This window comes from Macaca mulatta, chromosome 7, assembly GCF_049350105.2.
Source record: "Macaca mulatta isolate MMU2019108-1 chromosome 7, T2T-MMU8v2.0, whole genome shotgun sequence".
NCBI classification, from domain to species: Eukaryota; Metazoa; Chordata; class Mammalia; order Primates; family Cercopithecidae; genus Macaca; species Macaca mulatta.
The window spans coordinates 125,064,329-125,088,160 of record NC_133412.1 but is presented as its reverse complement, the minus strand read 5'-3'; the positions used below and the strand labels follow the sequence as shown (position 1 = coordinate 125,088,160).

The 23,832-nt window shown below is 38.2% G+C and overlaps 1 protein-coding gene across 4 annotated transcripts in view; it reads right to left on the bottom strand.

The window, feature by feature from the left end:
• The window catches only part of GNG2 (G protein subunit gamma 2), a 113,908-nt gene that overhangs the window by 76,568 nt on the left and 13,508 nt on the right, over positions 1-23,832 (bottom strand). For 2 of the 4 annotated variants that reach the window (XM_077938295.1, XM_077938294.1), the window contains 2 exons: positions 19,768-19,808; positions 12,032-12,067 (listed from right to left, as the gene is read on the bottom strand). The gene's annotated coding sequence lies outside the window, so the exon portion shown is untranslated. The remainder of the gene's footprint in view (positions 1-12,031; positions 12,068-19,767; positions 19,809-23,832) is intronic. The other 2 variants (XM_015143639.3, NM_001190910.1) reach the window with 1 other exon arrangement.

The window sequence follows — 23,832 nt, the reverse complement described above, 5'->3', positions numbered from 1 at the left end:
AATCCAAAGTGTAGGTCAGTGACTATTTAGGGTTAGTGGGTATATTAGTCTGTTTTCACACTACTGATCAAGACATACCTAAGACTGGGCAATTTACAAGAGAAAGAGGTTTAATTGGATTTACGGTTCCACATAGCTGGGGAAGCCTCACAATCATGGCAGAAGACAAGGAGGAGTAAGTCACATCTTAGTTACATGGATGGCGGCAGGCAAAGAGAGCGTGTGCAGGGCAACTCCCATTTTTAAAACCATCAGATCTCATGGGACCCATTCACTATCACAAGAACAGCACAGGAAAGACCCGCCCCCCATAATTCAATCATCTCCCACTGGGTCCCGCCCACAACATGTGTGAATTATGGGAGTTACAAGATGAGATTTGGGTGGGGACACATAGCCAAACCATATCAGTGGGATATGTGAAAATCTTTCTCTAGCTTTTCCAAATGAATGACATCTTGCCTGGATAATTTTTTCCACAAAAAGAGCTGCAGATGTTGTTTCATTTCCTTGGGGAGTTCACGGTCTTAATTTCAGTTACATCTGAAATCAGTACTTGGAATATTATCTGGCCTTTTTTCCAGATGTTTAAGATTTCTTCCTCACTGAAGTTTGAAAATGTTATAAGTAAACATCTTGGCATCTTTCTCTGGATGTTAATTTCCAGATTAACTTCCTAATATGTAGGCCACGTCCTTAATGAATTCTGGAAATATTGTCTACCTTAAATTGTTGATTCATTAACATTTATTTAGTCTATCAGTTCAAGTACTTTCACTTACTATTTTTAAGTTAAAACACTGTGTTCCATTATAGAAGTGGATCATTTTGGTCTGGCATTATTTATACATGTTTATTTAAGCTATCTAACTTTTTATTTGATTCTGTAGTTAATAAATATGCTTCCCTAATTAACTATTTAGTAGTTCTCCATGTAAACTCTTCTCTTTACTAGTTCTGGAAATATTCTTAATTGCATGTAATACTGTAATTTTCACTAAATGGCTTTTTATTTCCTGACTTTAGTTATATCAGGCAATTTTAAACTTCATTGGTTTTTTTTTTTTTCCTATTCTTTTATAGTTTTGCAATTTGGAATTACAACTTTTAAAAATTAGTTGAATTATTTTAAAAGTTCTCCTTTGTTTTTTGGATACTGAGGTTATGTTATTGAAGATTTTTGTTTGAGACACTGTCATTGGCATTTGAATGGGTTTACTATGAAGAAGGCTATCTATACTGCTACTTAGGCCATTAATTTCCCAGAAGCAACAGTACTTTTTACTTGTAAGTACTACTTTTTAGAAATAAGTACATAAGTACTGTAGGTTTTGTTAAACTAATGATAAAATTCTTCCAATAAGTGAGACTCCTCCATGTACTTTTATGTACCAATAAGCTTATATCTTGAGGTTTTATCTTCAAATGAGCCTCTGTCCAACAGATAAAATTATACTTTAAAAAAAACTGGAAGGTAATTCGTTTCCTCTGTTAGAATTTTACTCTTAACATCATAGCTGATCTAGAACTAAAAGAAGAAACATCCTGCTTAACCACACAGAGCTCAAAGTACTGTTTTCCTCTATAATAATAATCCATAATAATACGATCCATTGTAGCAAAGTTGGAATTAAGTCAAGTGGTGCGAGGCTCTGCTTTAACATTTCTTCATTTCTTAAGTCAAGCTTATGACATCTGTCCCTGGAGATCTGAATTTGGAACTCCTCAGTATGTTAGTCTGAGAACAAGTTTTAGCATTAACAAAAGAAAAGCTATTTGTTTTAATATTTAACATACACCCAGCCATTTTACCAAATTTCCAACACCAAAAGAAGCAAAAACCTTTATATATTGATGAATGTACTTTAAAATAAAGCTACAATATATTTGAATTGAGAGGCATGTTTTCCAGATGGAAACAGCAAAATATAAAAAAGTCCTTTCCAATAATACATGATTTTAATGCAGTTGTAATTAGAATCTCCAATGGTTGTTTTCCCCTTTTGGCAATATAACAAAATGAGTTTAAATTTTATATGGAAAAAATGTCAAATAATAGCAATAAATGTTTAAAAAGAAGAATAAAATGAGACCCAGTTACTTTTCTAGATCTTAAACCTGAAATCAAACTATTGTAATGAAGATGGTATCATTGATATTGGAATAGAAAATAAATTCAGGAAATATAATACAAAGTACAGAAACAGATCCAAGTATATGTGGAAACAATATATGATTAAAGACGTGCTTCAATTCATTAGATAAAAGAGGGTTTTTAAAGTAAATGGTGTCATGGAGTTGGCTGTTTGGAGGAACATATTTATAGCTCATGTCATATACAAAATATATTCTAGATGGATTTAATATATAACATGGAGAAATATTTTTTAAAATATTAGAAGAAGAATAAGGAGGATATTTATATTACCTTAGATAGAGGAAATATGCCTAAGCAAGACAAGAAGCCAAAAAACCATAAAGGAAAACATAGACATATGTGAATACTTTAAAAAAAAGAAAGAAAAAGAAAAATTATGGCAAAGGATACTATACACAAAACAGACAAATGATGGGCTGGGAAAGAAATAACTTCAGCGTGTAAAGTGATAAAGTATTACTATCACTAATAAACTAAGGGTTCTGTATAAATTGAGTGAAGAGCCAAATAACCTTACAAAAACATGGGCAAAGGATTCGAAACGATATTTGCAGAAAAGAAAATGCAAAAGATCAATGAAAACATATGAAAATATGCTCAACTTCACCAGAATTCAAGGGAATGCAAATTAAAATAGAATACCATTCCTCACCCATTAGAGTGGTAATTTCCAGTGATGACTAGGAGACAGAAAATAGGCAGGCTCATACTTACTAATGGGCATCCAAATTGCTACAACCTTTTAAGAAAGAAATCTAGCAATATATTTTAAAATTTAAGAGATCTAAGTGCTTTGACTCAACAATCCCGCTGTTTGGGATTCCACCACAATGAAGCACAGATGTATGACAGGTTAGTTAGAAGAAACACAACCACAACCAAGAAGACAAAACTAACATCGCTCCACAGGCGACAGGGGAGTGAAGATGATGTAATCATTAACATGAATCTGTTAGATCCACAGCTACAAGCTAGGTGAATTATGTGACATTTGTCACATAAAAGATAGTTGCACATTAACTCTTACATTTGAAAAATTTCCATACAACTACCTAATATGCATGCATGTGATTGAACTATATGCAATTGCTGATTTCAACTACTATGGCCTAATAAAATAACAATCTCATAAATTGCAACCCAACATATATTTATTACACATTCATGAGCATGAAGAAAAATGTGGAATGATATACCCCAAAGCATTAACATTGGTTACATGGGGGAGGAGGGAAGTAAGGGAAAAAGGAGAAATGAGCTTCTTCCTATAGCTTTTTACTTGTAAAACCAAGAGCATGTTACATTTGTAAATTTAAAATATCTGATAAAGAAAATAAAGAAGGCCAGCCACGTTGGCTCATGCCTGTAATCCCAACACTTTGGGAGTAGGCTGAGGTTGGAAGATCACTTGAGGTGAGGAGTTTGAGACCAGCCTGGCCAACATGGTGAAACCGTCTCTATAAAAATTACAAAACTTAGCCAGTCATGGTGGCACATGCCTGCAGTCCCAGCAGAGGCAGGAGAATCACTTGAACCCAGGAGGCGAAGGTTATAGTGTGCCGAGATCATGCCACAGCACTCTAGCCTGGGGGACAGAGTGAGACTCCATCTCAAAAAAAAGGAAAAGAAAGAAAAAAGACTCTCAGGTTCAATATTGCTTGAAAACATATCTACATTTGTCTATGGTAATGGCTCACTTTATCAAACATAATAACAAATAATTTACGTCCTTGTCTCTTTCACCAAGATGGTTAAAAATGAGTTGTTTAAACAACAACTCTTTGTTATTTAAAAAAATAGAATTCCAGAATATATTTGCAACTAGCAAAAATTAAAATTCAGAGAACTGAATGACTGTTCTGTCCAACACTTAACTGTTGACAAGTGGAGCAAAAAGAACTCTCATACTGCTAATGAAGAATAAATTGGTATAATCACTAATGGTCAACCTAATAAAGTGAACATTTGCAATGTTCTATGCCTTAGCAACTGAACTCCAACGTATATGTCCTAGAAAAACTCCTGGATGTGAACCAGGATACACGAACAGAATGCACACAGCAGCGTCGCACATCAGAGCAAAAAGCTGGACACAACCCAAACGCCCAACGTGTGTAGAATGAATAAAGTGTGTGGTATTTCACACAGTGGAAGAATGGGACACTAGTTAATGCTAGATAGCAGTAAAAAATGGGTAAACTATAGCTATGCACGTCCACCTAGATGAAACTTAAAACATAATGTTGGTTAAAAATCCAAGCCAAAGAAGAAGCATGATGTCATTTATTTAAAGTTCTAAAACAGGCAAACTAAACCATATATGCAGGGAAGTGATAAATAAAATGTCCAGATTATGGCTTTCTGGGAAGGAGGAAAAAGGAAGATGGAATTGGAGAGAAGCATACAGGAGTTTTTAAAGGTGGTACTTAAAAGATGGGGAATGTATGTGGGTTTGTTTTACTAACAGTCTTTAATATATATATGTATATACACATATGCATTCTTTTGATGTATTTTACATACACACACATACATACACATATAGACACAGAAAGAATGCCTTTAGGTCTATGTCTAACTTTCATAGCTTCACGCCTATGAAGCTACGAAAGACCAGCATATGCAACCCCCAAATGGGAAGGAATGTTCATCTGGAGGTTACCAAGAAGTAGACGCAAGAAAGTTCTTTACCTCCTTCTATTTGCCTTAAAGTAGGACACAGATTATTAAAGACAAAAGGTATCCCGCCCTGCACTCCTCTCCTTCTGTACCGGGGAGAACGAAGGCTAATTACTGGGGACAACTTTAGACGCTTATTGGCCTGGAGATGGTATGAGAGGAATCCACATGAACAACGATTACTAACTTGCTTTTATCTGCCATTTATTTGCCTTCCCCACAGTTGGCCCAGTTAGAGACTCAAAGTTCTTTTCCATCGTCTTGTCACTTCTCTAAAGAATGTACTGTTCTTTGCTGAAGATGCTCTATAAGCTGGAATTCAAAGTCATCTCTTTAGGAACTACTCAATCTTTGTGTGTCTCCCATGTGTACTATGTGTATATGAAATAAACATGTTAATAAACTTGTTTGTTTTTTGCTTTTTAATCTGTCTTTTGTTACAGGGGGTCATTCCAACTAAGAACCTATAAATATTGAAGAAAAACTTACTTTACTGAATTTTATCTTATTGAAGATGGGCTTCTTATTGAAGAAGCCACTTAACCATCTTCCAGGTGTACTTTGTGTTGTAGATTCTTAATACATAACGGAATGAATATATTTCTAGAGTAATACTCAAAGGAACATTGCTGGGAGCCATATTCTTCCAGTGCCAGAGTAAAATGGAAAGTTATGGAATTTTTTGTTGTATGCCAGAGCTGGAAAGAATATAACAGAAAACCCAAGCTAAACACACACTGTGACATAAATGTTTCCAAGTCACCTTGGGAAAATAATTTACCAAGTTATAGCAAAAAGCAAAGGTAACATTTCTGAGTAGAGTTACATTGGTTTTACTTTTACCCTGGGTTAATAATACCTTTCTTTCACTTTAAGATCTAAACTAAATGACACCAAAACTCCAACCTTGGCTAGTAAGATTTTTGAGGGCAGGTGAAAAAAATGCCTTTTCTCAACCACAAATCTCATGTACTCAGGAAACAATGATTTGTTGGGAATAGACCAGGTGGAGCTCTATTTCCAGATATTACAATGTTGGTCCTGATTCACAGCAGTTGAGCAGCTAAAAGCATTCTAAATAAGGCAGTGTTTCACCAGGTGAAGGAAGACAATTAGAAAGGGAGGAAGTCTGTCCTTATTCCCATCCTCCACAGCTGCCTGAAACCAAAGTTGTACCCATGACTAAATCACTACTCATTTTGATCTCCCGGCTTCTTTTCCTTTCCAAGGATTATTTTGAGTACTTGGACTTCTATTTTACTCACTCAGTTGTATCTACTGTGGTTAGGAGTTTGATAAATAATCTGATTTAGCTAAGATGCTTTACCGACAGGATATCCTGTATCTAGTTAACTAAGTAAGGCTAGAGGAAAGAGTGATTAGACAATCTGAATGCATGTTATTTTTAAAAAGTAAAGGAAAAGACAAAAAAGCCAAAGTAGGTACAGGGCCTTTATTATCTCCAATAAACCAAAACAGTACGGCACTGAACTACCTTGTATCTGCAAGCACAATTTATCTGCAGATGTCACATTTTTATTTTCTAATGCTAGAAAGTTCTACATTGTGCTCAACACCTGGAAATATAGGTGCAGTACAACCAATGAGTTAAAAAGCTTTAAGTTTTCCCATTGGCAAACAAAAAAAAAGGGGGGGGGGATTAAATTAATGGCTTCCCTTGAATGTTTATTTTTCCCAAAGTTTTTCAGACTGCTTTTATAAAATAGCAGCTTTATTGAGATACAATGAAATACCATAAAGTTCACTTCGAAGGTATACAATTCAGTGTTTTTAGTATAGTCACAGATTAGACTGTGAATTCTGTACCCAACACCACGATCAAATATCAGAATATTTTCATCACCCCAAAAAAGCAAACCCAACGACTAGGTGTGGTAGCTCACCTTGTGAGGCCAAGGCAGGCAGATCAACTGAGGTCAGGAGTTCGAGATCAACCTGGCCAACATGGTGAAGCCCCGTCTCTACTAAAAATACAAAAATTAGCCTGGCGTGGTGGCACACACCTGTAGTCCCAGCTACTTGGGAGGCTGAGGCAGGAGAATTGCTTGAATTCGGGAGGCAGAGGTTGCAGTGAGCAGAGAGGTTGCATTGGAGCGCCAAGGCACTCAAGCCTAGGCGACAGAGCGAGACTCCGTCTCAAACAAACAAACCAAACCAAACCAAACAAAACAAAACAAGAGCAAACCCATACCCATTAGCAGTCACTTCCCCTTCCCCTCTTCCCTCTCCCCTAGCCTGAAACCACTAATCTACCTCCTATCTCTATGGATTTGTCTATTCTGGATATTTCAGTGCCTGGGATCATATAATATGTAGCCTGTTGTGTCTGGTTTCTTTCACCTAGCACAGTGTTTTCAGGGTTCATCCACACTGTAGCATGTATCAGTACCTTGTTCCTTTTTATGGCTGAATAATCCATTGTATGGATACACCACATTTGTGGTGTTTCCTCCAGGTTGCTTGTTTATGATAAGAAACAAAAGCAAGCCTAGGAAGCAGAAAGAACCAGATTCCAGCTGTGTACTCAACCTAAACCAGGGATTAACAAACACAATTACTATTATATCTGCATTTATACCCAGTTCTTGCAAACTGCCCTACTCCTGGAGGATGTCAATGAGATGTCAGCTGTGGTAACATGGAATTCTAAAAATTTCTTTTATACTATTAATGAGGAAAGAAGAAAGAAAATGGAATTTTAAAAAAATGAGGCTGAGGTAGGAAGATTACTTGAGCCCAGGAACTCAAGACCAGTCCAGGTAACATAACGAGACACCATCTCTTCAAAAACATTTAAAAATTAGCCAGGTGTGGTGGTGTGCACCTGTGGTCCTAGCTACTGGAGAGGCTGAGGTGGCAGGTTCGCTGGAGCCCAGGAGGTCGAGGCTATGATCATGCCACTGCACTCCAGCCTGGGTGACAAAGTGAGTCCTTGTCTCAAAACAACAAAAACAAACAAAACCATAATTAAGTAATCACTACTAATAGGTAAGCAGATAAACATTGTGGTATACCAATACAATAGAATACTACCCAAGAATAAAAAGAATAAATAGTTGATGCATACAGCATGGATGTATCGCAGTGTAATTATACTGAGAGGGAGATAGAAGGGAGAGATGATCATGGAGCATGAGGAAACTTTTGAATGAATATGTTCATCATCTTGTTTGTGATGATGGTCTCATGGGTGTAGGCAATCAAAATTCATCAAATCATACCCTTTGAATATGTGTTATTTATTGTATATCAACTATACATAAATAAAGCTGTTAAGAAATAATTTTTTAAAGGAGCATAGGCATATTCATCAAATTACATATATCAAATATGTGCAGTTTTTAAAAATCTCAATTATACTTCCAAATGGTTGTTTTCAACAAGTGTATACATCCTAAAGAGGTATTTGCATGACTACTGTGTGGAAAACACTGCCTTAATTTTGCATATATAATTTCAATTAATTTTACAGCAAGTCAAGTTATTCTCATTTTTCATACTAGGATACTTAAGGTTGAGAAAGTTCAGTAACTTGCCAAGGTGGTCACAGTCAGTGCTATGCTAACTTCAGTTAGTTTTAATTCCACTGCCCCAGCTCTTTTCTCTACACCACACTGCCTCTCACTGCTCCTATTATAGACCCAACCCTTCCCAGCACTTCCCAAGTCAGGGAATTTTCCCATCCACAGAGGAGGTTTGTGCTTTAGGATGGCATTCCACATTTGTTTTGTCCATCATTTTGTGCTGCCACAAATACTTCCCCAACAAATTTATCTGATTCAGTGGATTTATTCATTTTCAGTGGATCAGAGTGGTTAATCTAGATTAGATCAAGGCAAGTAATCCTGGTCCCTGGCTCAAAGAAATGAAAATAATTCATCTGAGATTCAAAGCAAGATGGACAACACTAAAAACTGACCACTCAATCCACTAGCCAGGCATGGCATTTCTTTGGGATAACAGTCATTTCCTTTGATGTTGGGAGGCCCAAGAAGGTGGGTATCTAAAGGTGCTCTGAGGTGTCCAGCTACTTTTTGTAGCAAACTTAAACTGTAAGTTGAGGTTGCCATCCTATCTGTGAATAGGGAAAGCATAGGGTGGTTTTCTCTCTGTGTAGCTCCTCCAGATCATCTTTCACCACACAAGCAACTGAACTCAGTCCAAATGCCACCACTGTAGCTGGGTCCACTTGGACATGGGCTATGACCTTGCCTAAGTAAAATTAATAAAAACATGAAAGCTGGTTAAAACAATTTTTTTCTAAGTTATCTACACTTTTTGGAAATGCTGCCATTTCCTTCATGCAAGACTTCCACGATGAAGGTTAACTGTGTTGTGTATCTTTCATTTGCCCCTCCAAACCCATTCTCCATCCACCTGGTTTATGCCCCAGGAAACTAAACTGCATGAAGCCAGTAGTAGGCTTCCTTGCTCTTTGCCTCCCAGTTGGGTTTGGCCAATGAGGAGCATGAGCAGGCAATCAGAATAAGTGGAAGAATCAGTTCAGGCTACTTGTTTCCTGGGGTCTCTGCCTGCAGGATCATTATAATCTGGCTATATTCCTTTCCTGGAGGCCACAGCTCCACTAAGGAGGTCCTCTCCTCACTGTCCTCATACCTCAGGCCAAAGGATAATACAGGAGCCCTGGGAAACTGCATTCTCCCTTGCAGTTTTCCTATACTCTGCCCTCATCCTTGGAAATACTCTTTTTACTAAGTGCTCTTGAAATTAACCAGTTTGAGGATGTCAACTGTTTCCAATACAGCTGACATTTTCTGAGGGCTGAGTATGCCCTATTCAGAATATGAACTTATTCAAAGTTCTCAGTTTATATGAAAACACTGACATTCATGGGGTTAATAACCAGTCCAGGCAAAGATAAACAATGGCTAGATGAGGTGCAGAGTGGTCAGACCGCATCAATTCAGCCTCACACCAATGCTCATTGGCAATTGTGTAAGGTGAAAGCATAGTCACATAGACTTAGGAGAACAGTGAAGGTGGTAGATACATTTCACAGATTTTAAAATGCGAGGAAAGCCAAACATTTTCGGGTTGATATGTCATGCTTCTTCACGCTTATAAATTATATTTCCATGGTGACATCAACCTTTTTTGCATATGGTATTCCACTTCGATTGAAGCTTTAAGCCATTTTTTGGTTGTAATTATCAAATATAAAGAAAGAGACACTTGCTACAATAAAAACTGCCTAAATGGCAAATCTAAGATTTCAGAGAGGTACCATCTGTTTTTCCTCATTGAGAGGTATTATCATATATAGTGAAAAATGCTATAAAAGTGAAGTGATGCTTTTTGTGTCATGAATAAGTTATAATCTCAAGTAGATTTTGATTACTTAGAGCTTATAGCAAAGACATAAGTCCATTAAGGAAAAGATGGATCTTGATCCTATCTGAGCCCAAAACAAATACCTTCCTATCTCCAGAATCACCTCAACTATATCATTCCCATGAAGTATATCTAAAATAGCTGCTTTAAGATTTATTTTCCTTGATTTTTCTTTAATGAAGCCAAAATGTTATTAACATTTAACATGAATCTATAAAGGTCTTTTAAGTAAAAAGGCTAAAATGTTGAAATATTAATAATGACATTTTGTTTATTTTTTGTTTGGGGTGTGTGTGTGTGTGTGGGTGTGTGTGTGTGTGTATGTTATAGAATAGGGCGGGGGATAGAAAAGAGAAACCCATGGAATAAATCTAGGCCAGAAAGGTAAAAGCTCTATCTTTGTATTCGTTATGGGTATTGATTAGAACTTAAAAGAGTACTTGAAAGAAGGTCTAAAAAGAAGATCTGGAGGACCCTGGCAGCTTTCGTTTGACTCTGCATAACATCAGATGGCTCTTAGAAAGCACTCACTTATTTTCCAAATAAGTGGTAATTTCGCCCTTTCAGTTTTTCCTAACTCAGTGTGACATATCAGTGAATAATACCATCTTATATGTGTGTCATATTTTACAATTTATACAGTGTATTCCTATTCATTATCTCAACTGATATTTACGTATTTCAGGTAGAGTCAGGGTGAATGTGACAACCTCCATTTTACAGATGAGGAAACTAAGGCCTAGAGGTATAAGTCAAAACTCTTTTAATCACAACTTGAATTAGCTTGGGCAAAACATGGGAATGTATTGGCTCATGTGGACTGGATTCATGGACTGCAATTATGACTGAGCTCTCTGCTTCTTTCCTTTCTCTCTCTCTCTCTGACTCTCTCTGCTTCCCCTCTGTGCACTGGATCTGATTCTCTCCACAGACTGAAACACAGCTTTACGTGATTCTTACTGCCTTGGGACCAGAAAGGATGGGACCTCTCCTCTCAACTTGAGTTGGAAAATTCTAGAGGAAGAACCTACTGGCCCCTGCTGATGGCAGGCCCACCCTCTGAACTAACCACTGTGGTCTGGGGATGAAATACTGTGGCTTCCTCAGCATGGGTCAAGTCTCCTCCCCTGTGGTCAGTGTTACCTAAACAGCCTAACAAAATCGGAACACAACGGCCACTGAGGAGACTAGGAGGAGAGAGGCAGCCACCTTAATTTGTTTCTACTGCCTTAAATAACTTGTCCAGGGGCTGAATCAAAACAACTGCCCAGATTTTCAGGCTGCACCCATCTCCTTCACTTCACAGCCTTTTCCTGCAGGAGCCACAGAGGTGTAACTGCGCTTCTCTCTTCCTCACAGTTACCATGTGGTCTGGGTCAAGACTAGTTGGAAAAGACTCGATTCTGTCTTGATTCTGTCACTTTTCAGCTGTGTGACCCTAAGCACATTACTTAACCTCTGGGAACCACAGCTTCCTCCTTTGTAAAATAAACAGTTCCTGCATTGCAGGGTCATCTAAAGGATAAAGGGAGATAATATACCCCAGATGACTTTGAAAATCATAAAAGAACTACATTAAGGTTTATTACTTAAGTTCCACATGTAAATGTTAACAGAGGCTAAAACTACACATTAACATCCTTCAGCTGTAGTTCTCACTACCACCAGCCCTCTCTGTTAGCATCACTTTGGTTCTGACATTTTTTTTCTTTCAGTTTTAAAAGGCACATTTTAAAAAGAAGCATAATAGTGCCTCAAAATGTAAAATTTAGCTCAGAAGAAAAGCTTATGAACAGATGGTTCAATGGCACTTATACTCACCTTTTTGATACAGATTAACCAGGAGATGAAAAATCTCTGTAAGAGACACAAGAAACTCTCAACAGTGGTTACCTCTAGGGACTGAGGCTAAAAGTTGGTGGAAAGAAACACTTTTATTTTTCATTTATGCCTGTCTCTACTACTTGAATTTTTAAAATCTTTCACATATATTCTTTTTTTTCCTGCATGAATTCCTTTCATAATAAAAAAAAAACCCTAACTAAAAATAAAATCATAATTGCCACAAAAAAGGATCATATACCGGTTACAGTATACAGTATATAGTATATGCCCGTTATAGTATACAGTATATAGCAGTTATAGTATATAAATGATATAGTGCCTGGTACAGAAAAAGCTTTCAATAAGTTCGTGCTTATTGATCTAGATATCCCTAGTTACCACCTAATCAGCTAAAATAAAATCTAGTTTTATTTCTATGAATGTATATTTTTCCATGAATCATATTGTAAGAAATGCTCATTACCATCTGCCACGGATATGATTTTAAACTCATAAATTCACACACCAAACATGAAACCTCCTTTTTAAATTCTCAATTATAAACACAGTACATGTGGCTACCTTTCAACGCTGTTACTGCTCTTCTTATAAGCTGACTTCCTTATTAACATTGGACGATGCTGGGCTTCTAGGAACCATACCATTTTACAGCTGCGGGTTTGCATGATATTTCTAAGAAATTAAAGGTTACATGGCAGCATATGCCAAAGCTAACAGAGAGATTTAAATAGTATTTTTTAAAAATGATGTAAATGGCTAGGAAGTTTGAATGCTATGCACTGGTTAAGTGCTATACTGGTTGCCTAGTTACATCTCTGTAGAAAGGTTAAAATGGTTGTCTCTAAATCTAAAAGAAATTTAAAGTCCTAAAGTTTCATGATTAAGCTAAGGATTGCTTGCGCATCCCTCTGCAGTCATGCCTTGACACAAATCCCCATCAGGTAATGGTGCTTGGGAATGTCTTAAGGAGATTTTAAATCAAAAGCTTTTATATATATGAAATTTGTTGCCTTGCTCTCATTTCATTAAAGTTATTACATCTGGACTCTCCTTTTTTTTTTTTTTTTTTTTTTGAGACGGAGTCTCACTCTGTAGCCCAGGCTGGAGTGTAGCGGTGCGATCTTGGCTCACCGCAAGCTCCGCCTCCCGGGTTCACGCCATTCTCCTGCCTCAGCCTCCCGAGTAGCTGGGACTACAGGCACGCGCCACCATGTCTGTCTAATTTTTTTGTATTTTTAGTAGAGACGGGGTTTCACCGTGTTAGCCAGGATAGTCTCGATCTCCTGACCTTGTGATCTGCCTGCCTCGACCTCCCAAATGGACTCTCCCTTTTATGACTACGAATTGCAGTCTGCTACTATAGGCTATTAAAACACTTTCCAGCCTAGCTGGTGCAAATTCTATCCCACGATAGGTGGAAGAAAGTCCAGTATTTTAAATTTTTAAACTTAAAAACAATTTTTTACTGTGACCAGCTCTGCAAAGTATAGGCCAGTCTACAACATAGTAACAAAAACTACACATCTAAAGAATAAACAACTAGCATCTTAACTCTCAGAGATGTTCCTCTTTTACCTCTCAAGGGTTTCCTAATTAGTTCTACCTTGCAGACACGATAACATCCAAATATCTGCGCCCAGCAATGGAACAGAATAGAACAACTTTGGTATAGAAATTTAATATGAGTGTATTAAAACGGATTCACACTTCTTCCAGAATTTGAAGGTAGGAGGAAACAGTCTTTTTCTTTTTTCCTCTTGACGTTCAGTCGGCATTTTGTTTTGAATTGAGGTAAAATTCACATATAAAATTAACTGTTAGCCATTGTAAAGTGTACAATTCAATGGCAGTTAGTACATTCACGGTGTTGTGCAGCTATCACCACTGTCTAGTTCCAAGACATTCCATCACCCTAGGAGGAAGCCCTGTACCAGATAAATAGCTATTTTGATCCTTATTTACATTTACTCTCTAATTTCTCCTTGAAAAATAATAAAAGAACCTAAGTTTAAATTACAGCATAAGAACTTGATGTGTTTTCAATTCTTCTGAAACTTGTTGATTCACAAAAATCAGTAAAGATTTGAAGCTGAAATGAGGCTAGTCTTAGCAAAATGAAACCAGGATTGAAAGTCCTGAAAGGAAGAAACCCAAAAAGAGATTGAGGAAAAAGTCAAAATAATTCACAATTCTGTCCAGGCCCCATCCTTGTCAGAAGGCCAGATTCTACTTCAATGACTGATAGTGCTGAATCTTTTTTGGAAAGGAAAAAAAAAAAAGAAGAAGAATTGAAATATGCTTTGGATCTACCAAGTAGGAAATTTTGGAAGACAGGAAACGATTAAATATATTAAAAAAAAAAAAAAAAGTCTTCCAGCTCCTAAAACTCAGATGCCTATTCTAGGGAAGCTAATTTATTGTTCTTTCAAGTACGATTACAGCTCTCTTTGCTTAGTCCTAATGATTTAGAGAACAAAATTCTCCAAAGAAAAGCCACAGAAATGTAAGGGATGAGGCCCCAGGACCTTCAGCTTCCCTGCTTTCTCAGTGTGGCTTTGCTATGGATGATGTGGGCAGAGTACCGCAGAAGCAGTGTGGAAAGGCCCAGCAAGCGTCTTTACCCAGATGCAGCCAACTTTACATGGGGGTAAGTGGCTCACGCTCCACTGCTGGGAGGTCAGGAAGCGCCATGTTCTTAGAATCAAATAAGACTCCAAGACATGATCCACTCCAATCCCCTCCCCCTGGGCATTCAAGATAGTCTTCCTAATACTTACCTCTTCTTGAACAGTCTCTGCTATCTCTTAGCGGGGAAAAGTTCAATTTTGCTCCATGAAAGGCAAGATTAAAGCTAAGAGAGCTCTGTGCTGCATTGGCAAACTTGGGTTTTATAACTTCCACGCAGGCTGACAGGCTGAAAAAGATTCGGCGAGGTCCTGTGGTCACCTCAGTAACAAAGCTTTTAAAGCTTCCATCATCAGAGGCAACGTGCAGAAGCCTGCTGGTAACACAGGAGAACTGAAAGGGCAGCGAGGGCTTGTGACTACAAACGTGGCTGCTGCTTCTCAGTTCTGAGTCTTAGGGGCTTTTTTGGTCTTTTTAAGCTGGCCTGAACAAACATGCATATATAGATATAGATTTTCCAAAAGAGTTAGATTAACCCCCGTTTTCAACCCAGATATTATGGGATATGGTCATTATTTGGTTCACTCAAAATTTATATTTTAACAATGCATCAATGTGACAGCTACTTTCTATTAGAGTCATTTTGTTAGGCATCTGGAATGACCAACTGTCCTGATTTGCCCCGGATTCTCCCAGTTTTAGCACCGATAGTCCTGTGTCCCAGGAAAGCCCTGTCTTGGCAAGTAAGGGCAGTTTGTTGCCCTGCTGCTAGCTCTAGGTTTGGACTTCAGGTCTGTATTGCTGAAGTGTCTAAAAGTGGATTTTAAGAGGACTTGCTACAAAAAAAAAAAAAAAAAAGCTGAAAAATTTTAAATCTTCACCATAAATTTCCAGCCATATTCTACTCAAAAGATGATTTAAAAAAAAAAAAAACAACCCAGTGATCGATGTTATATACCAGGCAAGAAATGGTTTCTTACTTTGTGGGGATGACATAATGTATGGAGGAAATTATACCATACCTAGAAATTGGCTATAATAAATACCACTCCAGTGAAGTTCTGTATTATTATGTTATTTTTTCCTCCAATTTCCACATTTGAAAGCCTAATAAATAATACATAAAATGACAGGCAGACATAACAGCATAAAATAAAAACCTCACATTTCTTTGGTTCTATTCAAGACCTTGTAACCTGTACACCGTAGGCAAACCCTGCAGAGTTAGAGAAATGATGAAAGCAGCATACTCTCTAGGGGTCACACCTGTAGTACCCAAAAGTCTGGCCAAGAAAGAAGCCATTGGACTTCAACCTGTCCCCTTGATCCAATGCCAGATACTTCAAGAAAACCAAAAGACTTCAGTACCTGGACCTGCAAAGTGAGAACTGTAGAGTCAAGATGAGAATTGGCTTCATCCAAGTTGGAAATGTTAACGTTTTAATACTATAACAGTTAGACATTAGATGGTCTGCTATCTGAAGCATTTCCACCGTGCTGAAGAATTAGTCTCTTTGACCTTGTAGTAGGCAGAATAATAGGTCCCAAATATGTTCAGTCCTAATCCCAGGAACCTGTAAATACATATCCTTACAGAGAAAGGGACTTCAAAGGTGTGATTAAATGGAGGCCCCGGTGATGAGGAGATTAGCCTGGCTTATCCAGGTATGTTCAATCTTATCACAAGCGTCCTTAAAAAATCAGAGAACCTTTCCTGGCTAAAAATTAAGAAGATGTGACTATGGTAGAAAGACACAGAGAGAGGCAATGCTACTGGCTTTGAAGATGGAGGAAGCTCTAGAAGCTGTAAAAGGCAAGGAAATAAATCCAACCCAGAGAGCCTTCAGAAAGAAGCACAGTCCTATTGAAACTTTGCTTTTAGCCTGGTGAAATCCCTATAGAATCTAACCTACAGAATGGTAAGATAATACATTTGTGTTGTTCTAAGCCACTAGGTTTGTAATAATTTGTTGCAGCAGTCATAGAAAACTAATACATCTTTTATCACAGTTGCTGTTCAATAATGCCTGGGTAGTATTTTGCTTCTAACCTCAATATTTGACCATTACCTCATGTTTAATTTGCTTCCATGTGTATACTTTGAAAACTAAATTTAGCACTAGACCAAATATTCTCAAAATCCCCCTGACAGTACAGAATGATACTTCCTTTTACTTGTCTACTTTGTTTAGCTTCTTGCCTTTGTTAGCACAGAGACTACTTACATCAGGAACTACTGAGCATAACTGAAACCACTGATTTTGTATGAAGGAAAAATGCTTTTTGAGTGGAAAATGGCAAATAACTTCTTTAAAGTTGTGTGCAAAGACACGGTAGTTTACCAGGTTCACAATGTCTCCCTAGAGTGCTCTGGATGTCACAATGACTGGAAGATGCCACAGCCTTTTGTGAACCAAGGACAGGGATACCAAAGAGGATAATGAAGAATTGTCCCATTGGACATGCCAGCAAACTCCATTGACAAACTCTGCTTGGATTGATTTGAAAAATTTAAGCATACTTATTAGCATGACAGAAATCAACTCAAAGAACATCAGATACTTATAAAAGAGTCATTATTAGTAGCATTTGATAGAATACGGGATGTCTCAGCCCTCACCTAAAATACATTAGGTACTTAAATCCAAAAGAACTTGACTATAGGGCAGCAAAAGCGATACATGGTCTTAAAAGCACACATGCACAAAGGGTTTTCTTCCAATCAGCTCTAGACCAGAGATTCTCAACCCTGGCTGCACGTTAAGGTCACCTGGGGAGCTTTAAGGAACACCTATAGATGTTCAGGCCCCAACCATGGAGATTCTGATTCAGCTGGTCTGGGTAGGGCCTGGAATTAGGGTTTTTAGATGCTCCCCTGGAGGCTCCAACATGCGGCCAGGACTGAGAACCACTGCTCTGTCCGTAGGGAGCAGCCTCCTGCACATACTCATGTGAATGTGGCTGCTCCACAGATTTGAATCAGTTCTTCCCTTCCTGTTTTGTAGTACAGTTATCACCACCCATTCATTGTTCCAAAAAAAGAAATCTGGGAGTTATTCTAGATGTCTTCCTCTCCTTTACTTCTCACCTTTAATCAACAATTCCCTCAGTTCTCCCAAATCCAGCCCAACATTTCCAGACCCAAGACCTCCACTCGTCTCCCTTCCATTAGTCTCTCCCCACTTCTCTGCTGCCTAAGGAATTATCCTGTAAAAAAAAAATTCTGATTGTGTGCCCTTTTCTGCCTCCCCACTCAGCAGAGAAAATTCAAACTCTGGAGCCTGCCCCCTAGGGTCCCTCCCAGGCTTCACCAGCCTTCTTCTCTAGCCTCATCTCCTCAGTTGGCTACTTTCTGGCCACACCCTGGCCACCCTAAATTTCTAAAGCTTCCTGGAATAAGTCATGCCCTCTGGGGCCTCTGTGTACACTTACACGTGATTTCTTATTCTTGGAATGCCCTTCCCTACTTCTCTGACTGAAGGTACCTCATGGATAGCTCAAAGACCCCTTTCCCTTCAAGCTTCTTCCCCTCCCCATCTTGGTTCTCTCCTCCAGCAGCATCCACCACACCCTGCTCCCACCTTACTAAGCTGGACACAAGCACCTCCTTCTTTACACACTTTTCTCCTCTGTGAGACTGAACAACTCTGGGCCAAGGCCTGTGTATTTTTCATGTTCATATTCCCAGTATCTGGCATGCATTCTTTTGTCCATTCATTCAACAGTTTTATTAAATATATAACAAGTGCCAGACACCTTGCTATATGCTGGAGGCAAATGGTTAGGAAGTTATTTGCTATTCTGGCTCTCGCAGAGCTTGTATTCTTGAAAGGGAGGCAGATGGCTGGATGAGTGTTTGTGGTGAAACAGGAAGGTCCATCAGAGGATTGGGAGCTTTGTTTTGTTTTATGCTTGCATGTTTCCAGTATATTCAAAAGTGAAGAAATGTCAAAAACAGGTTTCAAAAATTATGGCATATTCTGAATGTTTACATTTGACAGAGTTGTATGATGAAGGCCATTGTTTCATTGTCAGTACATCTCTGACAGATCACCTCATTTGGAGATATCCAAAGTCCAAATTTGCAAACCTTATAAACATGAGTTGAGGAAAATTGATCCTCTTATCCTAAGGAAGGTCTGATACCTAGTCTACATGAAATAAATACCTGCTGAATGCATAAATGGATGGATGATTAGCTCCAGTAAAGCAAATCAGGTTATGAGTAGGTTTTATTTTTTATTAGCATTTGCTGTATTCCCTAAAGAGTTATGTAAATAAACAATTAAAAGCCTAACAATTCAACAAGTGTCCATAATCCAATGGGGAAAGAAGAGAAGTAGGTAGAGGTATAAATGAAACAATTCCAGCCACGAGTTGACAACTGTTGAAATTGGGTGATGGAGATGTAGGAGTTCATTATATTATTCTCTCTACTTTGGCATTTTTCATAATGAAGTTACATTTTAAAATGTGGAGGGGAATCTAAGTCATTGACTACAGGAAACTGTGTATCTTGGAGTAGGCAAACACATTATCACCCGTCTAGGATTATGGTTACCTTTCAAGTCTACAACAAGATTCAAATGCTATAGCTAGTTCCAAAAGCTAAGTAAGCTTCTTCAAGATGAAACCCCTACAGCATTAGATTGACCTTTTGTTGTTGTTGTTGCTGCTGCTGCTGGAAAAGCCCTTACAATGTTTACAACCATCTGTTAAGAACAGGGTTTACTTTTCTCTGACCTAATCTGCCTTATCTGAGGTTTTATCTTGCACAGGGTATGCCCTCAATGTCTGCCACCTATTAATTATGTTTGTGCCATAGGGATACATTCTGTTAAGGCAGCAGCCTCAAAGGCTCTCCAACTCGGGTTTTTAGAAGAAAATGAAAAAATTCTGGATGAAAATCAATTTTAAATATTATTTCTTTAAATCCTGAAGTCGTGTCACTATTGATAAGGACTCTATGACTGTTTCTTTCAATAAAACATCACATGTTTTCATCTATAGACCACTTAACATTTTTTTTCCTCTTTAAGTTCTGGTTAAATTCAAGATTCTAGAAGAAAATATGTCAGAATTCTTACCTCTTCAGCTCCTAAAGCCTGAGGCTCACTGGCAGATCTGGCTGTTGAGAAAGCAGAGAGAAAAATGAATTTTTTAAAAGGAAAAATAACATGATACACAAGAGCTGGATGAGCAGAATGAATGAAGTTTCTGACACGGGGGTGGGTGGTAATGACAGTATAGTTAAAAGGGCAGGAGGTCTCACAGGTTTACGTTTCAGAGCCTAGAAATGAACCTTTTATTAACTCTTTTCCTTTTAAGAAATAGATTTGTGAAATTGGAGTCCCTTTCTTTGTGAAATCCCCTAGCGTGCAAGAAAACACGAAAACACAAAGCGCCCACTTAGGAAACTAGACGAAGCAGAGTTCTTGGTGGGAGAGGCTGTATACCAATGGAATGAATAAGAACCATCTTTCCTTCTGACCTAACCTAATTTGCTCCGAGCAGGACCAAAGCAGCAGAGACCAACACAGTCTTGTTCCAGGTATTAGGAACAGAGTTTGAGTGCATACAGTTTGTGTGTATCTGGCCCTTTAGGAGGGTGGAGAGGACACGTTGGTGGTTATAAGAGTATCTTTGGCACTCAAAGCTTCAAAAGGCTGTTTGGAAGTAGAAGACACCTATGCCCTTAGCCACTGATGACCTCTGTGGCTATCGAGCAGAGGTGGCCTACTTTTGTCCAGTGCCGCGTGTGGTTCCTACGGAAGAAAGTTCCTGCGTAGATGAGCTTCTTTATTCCTGAAAAGCTCTAGAGCGCTCAGCTCAAAGGGAATTGCTAAAGCCTCAAGGAACACTTTCCCATTCCTATTTTGCTGTGTCTGAGAACAAAGAGATATCTCACATCTAGAATATTATGAATGAGGGTGGAACTCAGATTCACAAGGGGTTCTAGGACCAAATGAACATCAGTATCTCCAGAGGCCTCACATTACTTGAGACTGGCATGTGTGCTACAATGTCAACCCAACCAATTATATTCCCAGACTACCATAGGGGCCATACATTTTTAAATAGGCTAAAGTTATTAGAAAACCATTATCTCATGATTAATGACAGCAAAAAGGAGAAAAAAAAAAAAAAGCCAAGGGCTAAAAACAACTTATTTTCAGAGAATGAACCCTAGAGTAACAAAGACTAGGTGCGACACGCAAAATAAGCCCGTTCAAGGGGGTTCTGGACCCGGCACTCATTTGTTATTGGTGATAGTGGAAGCTGGCACAACTTCTCTCGAAAGCCGTCTGATCTTGTTTATCAAGAGACCCAAATATGCTCTCAGTCATTGTTTTAGTGATGCCACTCCATGACTTTAACCAAAACAAACCCAAAATGTGGACAAAGAAGAATTATCAAGGTGTTAGAAATAGCCTAAATATCAATAATTCAACCTATTAAGTAAAACAAAAATTCCACATGATAAAATTTTAAAACAACGAATACAAGAAATTTAAATGGGCCAGGTGCAGTGGCTCACATCTGTAATCCCAGCACTTTGGGAAGCCAAGGAGGGACGAACACTTGTGTCTGGGAGTTCGAGACCAGCCTGGGCAACATAGTGAGACATGTTCTCTACAAAAAAAGTCAAAAGTTAGCCAGGCATGTTGACGCACACCTGTGGTCCCAGCTACTTGGAAGGCTGAGGTGGGAGGATAGCTTGAGCCCAGGAGAGTGAGGCTGTAGTGAGCCATAATCATGCTACTGTACTCTAGTCTGGGTGACAGAGTGAGATGCTGTCTCAAAAAAGAAAAAAAGCTTTAAATGATGAAAAAATGCATTTTATATTCTCTTTTTACTTAACTTTATTTTAAAATTAATAAATACTGTTACTTTAGAAAGTAACTTAAAATAAGATTACTTTATTATAAAGTAAAAAGAATATAAAATGCATTTTTGTCATTTAAATTTTAAAGTAAAAATATAAAATATTACATATAGTGTGAACTCAACGATTTTCTAATATACATATTTACATATATTAATATTTTTAAATATATATTTTCTATGTCAATATATTTTTCTAATATATACGTACTAACATATATATTATATACATACATACATATGTTGTATTATATAACACATTTTCTAGTATAATTATACACAGTATCTTTATAATACATAAAGACTAGAAGAAAATACATCAAAATATAAACAATATGTTTCCTCTGTTCAATAGAATAACCAAAGTGGCAGAAATTGCTAGATATATCCCAACATCTGCTCTTGTCTTCTTCCATGGTTTTAATAGAATTCTAAGCTAAGCACCTACATATCAATAATAGTTACCTTCCCCAACCTCCCTTGCTGCTAGGTATGTGGCCATGTGACAAAATTCAATGGTACAGCATCAAAAGTGGTATGTGTAACTTCTGGGTCAGAGCTTCCCCTTCTAACTTCTTCCATCCTGCCCGTTATAGCAGAGCCTTTATGGCAAGCCACATTAGATGACGAAAGTGAGAGAAACCTCATAGGAATGATAGAACAACAGGATAGAAGGAGGCTGGGTTCCTGCATGATCTTGTGGAGCATAGCTACCTTGCCAGTCCTGGGCCATCCACATCTGGATTGTCACATTAAAAAGAAGTAACTTCTAACTTATGTTAGCCACTGTGAACTCAGGCCTCTGTTACATGTAGTTCAACTAACAATTTAATTAATAGATGGGGCCATTTTTATTTTTTCTTTCAAATTTTCAATAATTTCCACATTTTTCAATAATCAGTATGAATTACTTTGCTGATCCGAAAAAAACTAAGTTTTGTTTACTAATGTTAAGAAAATTAAACATAGTATAAAGTTTGGGCAACATGTGCCTTCTTTCCACATAGGATAGGAAAAACGAAATCTATAGTTTAAAAAGTTCTGCTTTAAAATCTGATTGAGGCATACTCTAAGCAGTAAAACTTTAGTCAATGCATTATAATTATTCATTACAGAGGATACCCAGACTTTTTTTTTTTTTTTTGAGACAGGGTCTTGCTCTGTCACCCAGGCTGGAATGCAGTGGTGTGAACGTGGCTCACTGAAGCCTCAACTTCCTGGGCTCAAGCCACCCTCCTGCATCAGCCTGCCAAGTAGTAGCTGGGACCACAGGTGCACACCACAACGTCCAGCTAATTTTTTTTTTATTTTCTATAGAGACAGGTGTCTCTACATTGCCCAAGCTGGTCTCAAACTCAGGAGTCAAGCAATCCTCCTGCCTCAGCCTCCCAAAGTGCTGAGATTACAGGCATGAGCCAATACACCCAGCCAGACTATTTTTTTCTTTTTTCTTTTTAGATGAAGTTTCGCTCTGTCACCCAGGCTGGAGTGCAGTGGTGTAATCTCGGCTCACTGCAACCTCCTCCTCCCAGGTTCACGCCATTCTCGTGCCTCAGCCTCCCAAGTAGCTAGAACTATAGGCGCTCGCCACCACGTCAGGCTAATTTTTTGTATTTTTAGTAGAGACGGGGTTTCACCGTGTTAGCCAGGATAGTCTCGATCTCCTGACCTCATGATCCGCCCCACCTCGGCCTCCCAAAGTGCTGGGATTTCAGGCGTGAGCCACAGTGCCTGGCCCCAGACTTCTTGAAGTGAATTTAGTAATAGTCTTCAAAACAGATTTGTGTGTACACTCATACCTTTAATTTAAGGGTGCTGTTGGTTCTTCACATGGAATCATACTGGATTTCTCCTACAGTAATTCCACTGGCCCATGAATTTGGTTGACTGTCCATCAACCAAGTATATGCTTTGATTTTATTTTCCTTTGGAGTAGTAATAGATTTGGCAGAGCTCACATAACCTTCCTGGTCTCCTTTGTGTCCCACAGGTCTGCATTATAAGATGACTGTCCAAGATAAAGGAGTCATACCTAGTCCATAAAATAGAGAAACGATATCTTGCCTACTTGGGAATCAGATCTGAAACAATGGCCTCATTAAAACCAGCCTCTAACCATATTAGAATAATATGCTGAGATCATTTAAACTTGCAATAATGTTCATCAGCAGCATTTGATGCCTTTTAGAGGATCATTAAAACCTTGTGCAGAGGCACACAAGACACTCCACAAGGTTGACCTTAGAGACTTACATGAAGTCATATAT